Here is a 7,354-nt window from a genome sequence, read left to right as displayed (position 1 = left end):
ACAGGTAAAGAGGAAAAGAGACAGAGCTAGGCGAGGGGCAAGTCATCCACTGGGACAAAGATCAACGTGGGGAGAGAAAAATCAGCGTTTCTCCTAAGGGGGAACCAGAAGGCCGCAGGCAGCACGCCAGGGATAGAAAGAGAAGCGAGGGGCTTTCTCAGGCCTTTTGCCACAAAAATTCATTTCAGGGAATCTCAGAAAACCACTAAATGTACCTTTCAACTTTATGCAAATTTTCCGAGTCCTCTATTTGCCAGAATCCTAAGAGGAAAAATCAAATTCTTTTTCTGATCTGAGCCTGTTTTGAAAAAAATATAAGCCTCTAAATTTAAAAAAAGGGCATGCTTTTGGAATTCATTATAAAAAAAAATGTTTTAACGTTTATCTATAGTTTGGCATTACAGATATTTTTGAAGTCTTCTATCTTCCTCATTTTTCTCAGAAAAAGAGAGAGAGAGACCACATTTCTCTTCCAAAGTTGATGAGCATTGCATTTCACTTTACACGGAGAAGATACATTTTATAATATTCCCGCTTTACGATCTTTCAGGGTATTGCAATGGAAGAAGTCAAAAGGCTGCTGCCTCTTTGTAACTAGAGGGCGTCACTCAGAGAAAGCAAATCATGCACCTTGGGTGGAGGCTGTCACAGATTGGAATTGTGGAAGCTGACTCTGAGATGGAGATCCGAGGAAGTTTAGCGGGGCATCTGCTCAGAACCACTCCTGATGGGAGTGAAGGAAGCAAGATTGGACAGAGAAACAATCTGAACCCTAATGGTGGCTTGGGAAGGTCTGAGCAGATCTTACAGGGAGCTGTAAAGGGATGGCCCTCAGGGTTGTCCCATTTAGGGGCAGGGGATGGCCCCCCACATCCTGTGGGGGACCAGTCGCTGGAAGTAGATTTCCTCCTTTTAGCCACAGGTAATCCCCAGAGGGACTCAGCAGAGCACTGGCTGCCTCCAACACCCCAGCTGCTAAGGGAGTGAATCCTTGTGTCTTTCTGTTTTGAAAAAGGAAGGGGAGTTGGGTGGCACACCACAGCATCCACTGCAGGGGTGGTGCTCATGGCCTCCTCTCCCAGAATGTCCTCTTTTTCTCATCACTGCTGAGGTCGGGTGGGGTGGTTTTGGCACGAGAATGCTCTGTTTCACAATACAGTTCCTTAGGGGAAGAGCTTGGGTATTTGGCAAGGAGGAGATCCTGGCCCTACTATGTGCTCTGGGCCCTATTCACCAGATTAGCGAAGAACTCCCCTTCTGCCTCTGGTCATCCCCACAGCTAATGTCTGCTCGTGTCAGTGGGTCTGGGTTTGGGGCTGCTTGACCCCTGGCTCTCCAGCCCCAAGGGAGAGGCATCAGGGGGGTGAGGAAAGAGCACGGGCTCTGCTTTCAGATAGACCTGGGAACCATCTCACAGGATGACCTTGGACAAGTTTCTAAGCCTTCCTGAGCTTCAGTTTCATCCTCCGCACAGTGAAGCAAACACCGGCCTCGCACGCTGCAGGATGAACAAACAGCATGTCTGGTGCTCTGTTACCGTGACAGCGAGCTGGATCTGCACTAAGGGGAAGGGTGAGGCTGAAGACCCGCTGCCTTTGCTCCTGTTCTATGGGCTGCTCCCCTGGGTTAAGGCAGAGTGTCAAAAAGGTCAAGTCTGATACAAGATTTGCAAATAGGTTGCCTTTTCATTGTGTCGATTGCTTCCTTTGCTGTGCAGAAGCTTTTTAGTTTGATACAGTCCCAATTGTTGATTTTTGCTTTAGTGGTTTGTGCTTTTGGGGTCATATCCAGTAAATCTCTGCTAAGACCAATGTCAAAGGGCTTTTCTCCTATGTTTTCTTCTAGGAGTTTTAGGGTTTCAAGTCTTATATTTAAGCCTTTATCCGTTTTGAGTTAATTTTTGTGAGTGGTGTAAATGAGAGTCCAATTTCATTCTTTTGCATGTGGCTATCCAGTCTTCCAAACAGCATTTATTGAATACTGTCCTTTCTCCATCAAATATTCTTGGCTCCCTTATCAAATATTAGTTGACCGTATATGTGTGGGTTTATTTCTGGGCTCTCTATTCTGTTCCGTTGATCTATGTGTCTTATTGTTATGCCAATACAATATTGTTCTGATTACTATAGCTTTGTAATATAGTTTGAAATCAAGAAGTATGATGTCTCTTGCTTTGTGTTTTTTACCCCCCATCAGGATTGTTTTGGCTATTTGGGAACTTTTGTGGCTCCATACAAATTTTAGAATTTTCTTCTTTCTCATAGCTGAATAGTATTCCATTGTGTATGTGTGTGTGTGTGTGTATCCATTCATCTATTGATATATACTTAGGTTGTTTTCATATCATGGTTATTGTGAATAATGCTGCAATTAACATGAGGGGTGCAGATATCTCTACGAGATCCTGATTTCAATTTCTTTAGCTATATACCAAGAAGTGGGGTTGCTGAGTCATATGATAGTTCTATATCTAATTTTTTAACGAACCTCCATACTGTTTTCCATAGGGCCACACCCATTTGCAGTCCCACAAGCAGTGCACCAGAGCTTCCTTTTTCTCCATACCCTCACCAATACTTGTTATCTCTTTTCTTTTCGGTGACAGCCATTCTAACCAGCATGAGGGGACCTCCTGTGGTTTTGATTTGCATTTCCCTGAGGGTTAGTGATGCTGAGCACCTTTTCACATACCTGTTGGCCATTCGCATGTCTTCTTTGGAAAACTGGAACTATTCAGTTCCTCTGCCCATTTTAAAAATCAGGTTGTTTGTTTTTTTGTCAAGTCGTATGAGTTCTTTATAAGTTTTTGATATGGAGAAAGAAGACGTGGGGAGCTGGCCTGGGAAGGAGAAAGATGCTCTCCAGACATCCCTAATGTTTACGTAGATATCTAATGGAATACTTTCAGCTACGAGAAACAAGGAAATTCTGCCATTTGTGACAATTAGCATAAACCCTAAGGGCACTGTGCTAAGTGAAATAAGTCAGACAGAGAAGGACGAATACCATATAATATCCCTTGTATATGGAATCTTAAAAAGCTAAATTCAGAGAAATAAACAGTAGAGTGGTAGTTGCCAGGGGATGGGGAAATGAGGAGATACTGATCAAAGGGTACAAACTTCCAGCTATAAGATAAATAAGATCTGGGGATCTAATGTACAGCACGGCGATTATAGTTAATAATGCTATATTACATACTTGAATGTTGCCAAGAGAGTAGATCTTAAATGTTTTCGCCACAAAAAAGAAATGGTGATTGTGGGATGAGGGTGAAGATGCTAGCTAATGCAATGGTAGTAATCTTCTGCAGTATATAAATATATCAAATCAGCACCTGTATACCTTAAACTTATACAATGTTATACGTCAATTATATCTCAACAAAGCTGGAAAAAAGAAAACTCAAGCCAAATGATAATGTGCAATGTGAGAGAAACAACGTGGAAAGAACCATGGTGCCTCATGGTGACAATGCCATGCATAACCCTATCAGATCTGCCCAGAATGCTATACAGGGCAGGCAAGCTGGTGACAGGGTACAAAACTTAGGGGTGGGACTGGCCTGGGATGGAGAAGGATGCTCTCCAGACATCCCTAATGTTTATATTAGCTTTCTGTTTTACACTATACACTAAATCTACTAGGTGAGAAACTGTACTGGATTCTCTCCCCCATTGTCACCCCACTGAGTAGATATTCTCATGGTCCTAGGAGGGAAGCGTTGTTCGATGAGGAATCAAAGCTGAGTGTCTCAGACCTCAGAGCTTTTCAGTAAAGAATGAGGGTTTTAATCTCACCTTCCTGACTTCAAGCCTAGAGTCTTTTCTACTTGATTGCTCTCTAGTAGGAGCTGGGTAGCCTGGGGTGGTGTGAGAGCTCAGGGTACCCATGTCTAGACTGTGAAGGGTTCCCTCACCCCTGAAGGTGGCCTCATGGGTTAGCTGTCCACCAGCCCTAATTGTGGCACAAAGACCTTGAGCTCTGCATGCCTGGGTCTCCTTCTATGCTGGACCCCACATGCTCCCACTGTCTCTGACACCCTGGAGCCCACTCTGGCCCTTTCACTCTTCAGGGAAGGCAGATCCTGATAGGATCCTCGGTGTGTCGTCATCACCCAGAATGAGAAATTCCACTCACTAGTGTGTGTCCTGGACCTCAAATGGGAGGTCAGTTCTTTTTGTTCTAAGTCTGAGTGATCATTTCTGACATGGAAGGATGTTTTTGTCCCCTTTTACTTTGGCAGGCCTCACTCTTGCTGGGCTTGGGGAGGATGGCCCTCATCTGGGTGCTGTGAGAGCAGCGTGGACCCTCTCCATCACCCCCCCCCCACCTCCCACCCCTGCCACAGGCAGCACTGTGCTAGGTTCTCTCCCTGCAGCTACTCCAATGTGAGTTACCCTCACTGTCCTGGGAGGTGGGTGGGGAGGGGCTGCTCTCTCTTCCTGGAAGGTCTGTCTTTTCCTTTCTGATTTGCAGACACCTACACGATCTTTAGGCATTGCTCAGATGCCTCCTCTCACCTCCGCTAGACTGTGATTGATCAGGGGGCAGGGACCAGTCTCATCTGCTTCTGTGTCCCTGTGCTCAGCATGACACCTTAGCCAATGCTCCCCTTTGCCCCTGAAGATTTCTTCACATGGGACTCAGGTGGCTGGGTGGAGGAGCTTGGCTGGAGGTGACTTCTAGGGGGAGCAGCCCTGACTTATTCCTCCTGTCTTCCTGTTCCAGCTGAGAGCTTGCACAGAGCCAGGCTCAACAGATGAGCATTGAATAAATGGACAAAGTTTAAGAAGGGACAGCTACAGGAAGGGTGGGGTAGAAGGCACAAAGCTTATGGATGGGGATGCTTTGAGATGGGGCAGATCTGAAAACATTAGGATGTATCAAGTATTGCTATGTTCCAGAAGGTTCCCTCTGGCCTTGCTGGCACTCCATGTTGGATTCACAGAAGCAGCTGTTTTTTGGGCTCCTAAGGACCTTGCTGATTTGGAGGTGGCTATAGGCATTTGAATCACTTGAGCCTAGGCCCAGGCAGCCAGCGTCCCTCGGCGTTCCTGAGACCTCGAACGCACCCACCTTCTGCGTATCTCTTACCCCCTGTGCTCCCCACTCTCCACCTTCAACCACCCTTTTCTCTAGGATCCTTGGATCCTTCATCACCTCCCTTCTTTTTGTTGTCTCCCCCCACAAGCTTTCCCTTTGTTTTTTGTTTTGTTTTTTTTGATTAGCCGTTAAGTCCCTGGAAAGCGTTCCGGGTATGGTAGATGCTCTATAAAAAGAGATGAGACAGCACTGAGTTGCTGTGAGTGTCCTGGGATCAGCCTGAGTCAGAATAGATGGGTTTCAGTTCAGGTCTGCATCACTGTCACTATGCAGGAACCTGGGGGAGTAAGTGCTGCATATATTGGTCCGAATGCAAAAGTGTCGCTAGGGAGCAGCCCATAAGCTGCTCTGACGAGTGGATGGGGTGAGGTGCTCAGTGCTGGTTGGAAGTGAAATGCATTGGATGTGTCTTAAAGCCAGTCGGCTTCCTGTGATAGGCATCAAGGTTCGTGGCCAGAGGCCTGGATAATCCAAACCTGGTATATAATTGAATATAACATTTGCATTTGACTTTGGAATGCATTGTGTGAGTGTGTGTGTGTGTGTGTGTGTGTGTGTATGGGGGGAAGACAGGCAGCTTTACTCTTTGCGTATGTTTATTTAAGACTCCCGTTAGTTACTTTGCATTCACTGGACAGAGCCGCCACCGGGAAAGGTGGGCAGAACATTCTCAGCATTAAGCAGTCCTCAGAGGTCATTGGAAATGTCCAGGCCTGCAGTCTACAGGTGCTCAGAGTTCCTCAGGACTAGGATGTTGCCTTAGTGAACATGCCACCAAGGCCTCTCAGTTATTAGCTGCATGGCCTTGGATGAGATAATTAGCTGCCCGAGCCTGTGTCCTCATCACAAAATGAGAGAGGTATTAATACTTACTCTGAGGGTTAGTGGGCTGATTATGTGAGATGGCACATGAAAAATTCCTGGAATTATTTATTGTTAACGTTGTTATTAATGCTCATCCCCTTCCTTCTCTCTCCTCTTCCTCATCTCCCAAAGAATAATTCTACCTCCTGCGTCTCTGGCCAGATGGTACTCTAGGGATTCAGGAGGCCAAGCAAAGCCAGGAATAGTCCTTGGGGTCAGATAGGAAGACCCCACTGCTTTCTAATGGAGCCTGAGTTTGGGCAGAGATGGTCATTTGCTCTTAAACAAGCAGTGAGTGTGCAGCTCACCTACCCAGGGAGGAAGGGGTTTTAGGGAGGAGGAGAGCATGGTGCTCCCTTGGAGAAGGGGGGTGGGCTTTGTCTAGATTTTATGTCCATCCCATGGCAGAACGGGGCTCTGAGTAGAGAGAAGGGAGAGCTTCCGATAACTCCTGTCCCAAAGACAAGACCTGAGTCTCAGGACCACCGCATTCTAGCTGTGTGAACTTGGGCAAATTTCCCTTCTCTGAGTCTCAAGGTCCACATTTGTAAAGTGGGCACAACAGCAAATAGTGTCAGAGCACCAGGAAGGCCAAGTGAGGATGCACCAACGTGTAAACCCAGAGCTCTGCACGGATGCCAGAATTAAATGTGAGGCCTGTGGAAGGGGGTGTGAGCTGGCTCTGCCTGGGCTCCTACTGTCTGGATGAATAAGGGTGCTTTTCAACCTCCTTCACTGCTCTCAGGGGGAAAGGAAGCACCTTCAGAGATGATCCAATCCTATGTACCTCTCTTTTTTGATGGATGGATGAGGGAGGTGGCCCAGAGAAGTCGAGTGACCTGCCCAAGATGATACAGCAAGTTGTCATGTCTCTGGGTGTCCTGCAACACAGATTTGTTTCCTCAGTGTTTCAGAATCCAGACTTTTATTTCCCTACTTGCCTTCACTGAGCCAAATAACCCCAGCCTTGCTCACCTCGGTTTCCTCAGGGCTTATCAAGGGCTTATTAGTGCTTACAGATGGACATCTAGTAACAAAGAGGCCACTGATATATAGAGATGGTCTATAGATAGTCTCCATTTGCACTGAAAGAGGAAAATGTGTTTAAGCTGCAGCATGAGGGAGTGGGGTTAGATGTCAGGAAGAACCGTCGTTAGAGACACAGCTAGGATTGAGAAGTCTGGTGTCTCTCCAGAGACTCCCCGCCACATCAGGATGAGTTGAGTGTGGCATGGCGACTTGACCCCAAGGCAGGGGGATGGATCCTATGGTTTCTCAAAGCTCTCCCAGTTCATGTCTACTGACATACTTGGTTTTCCTAAAGTTTCTTCCCTGCTCCCAATTAGCCTCTGCCTATCTAGTTCTCTGAGAGGTGCTTCTAATT

General features: G+C 46.6%; 1 protein-coding gene across 2 annotated transcripts in view; it reads right to left on the bottom strand.

Moving 5' to 3' along the window:
* KIRREL3 (kirre like nephrin family adhesion molecule 3) overlaps nt 1-7,354 on the bottom strand; it is a 528,183-nt gene that overhangs the window by 53,444 nt on the left and 467,385 nt on the right. The gene's annotated exons all lie outside the window — the stretch shown is intronic.

The sequence above is a fragment of the Pteropus alecto genome, unplaced genomic scaffold, assembly GCF_000325575.1.
Source record: "Pteropus alecto unplaced genomic scaffold, ASM32557v1 scaffold135, whole genome shotgun sequence".
Taxonomy (NCBI): Eukaryota; Metazoa; Chordata; class Mammalia; order Chiroptera; family Pteropodidae; genus Pteropus; species Pteropus alecto.
Note: the sequence above shows the minus strand (reverse complement) of the source record. Positions and strands in the feature narration are given on the sequence as shown.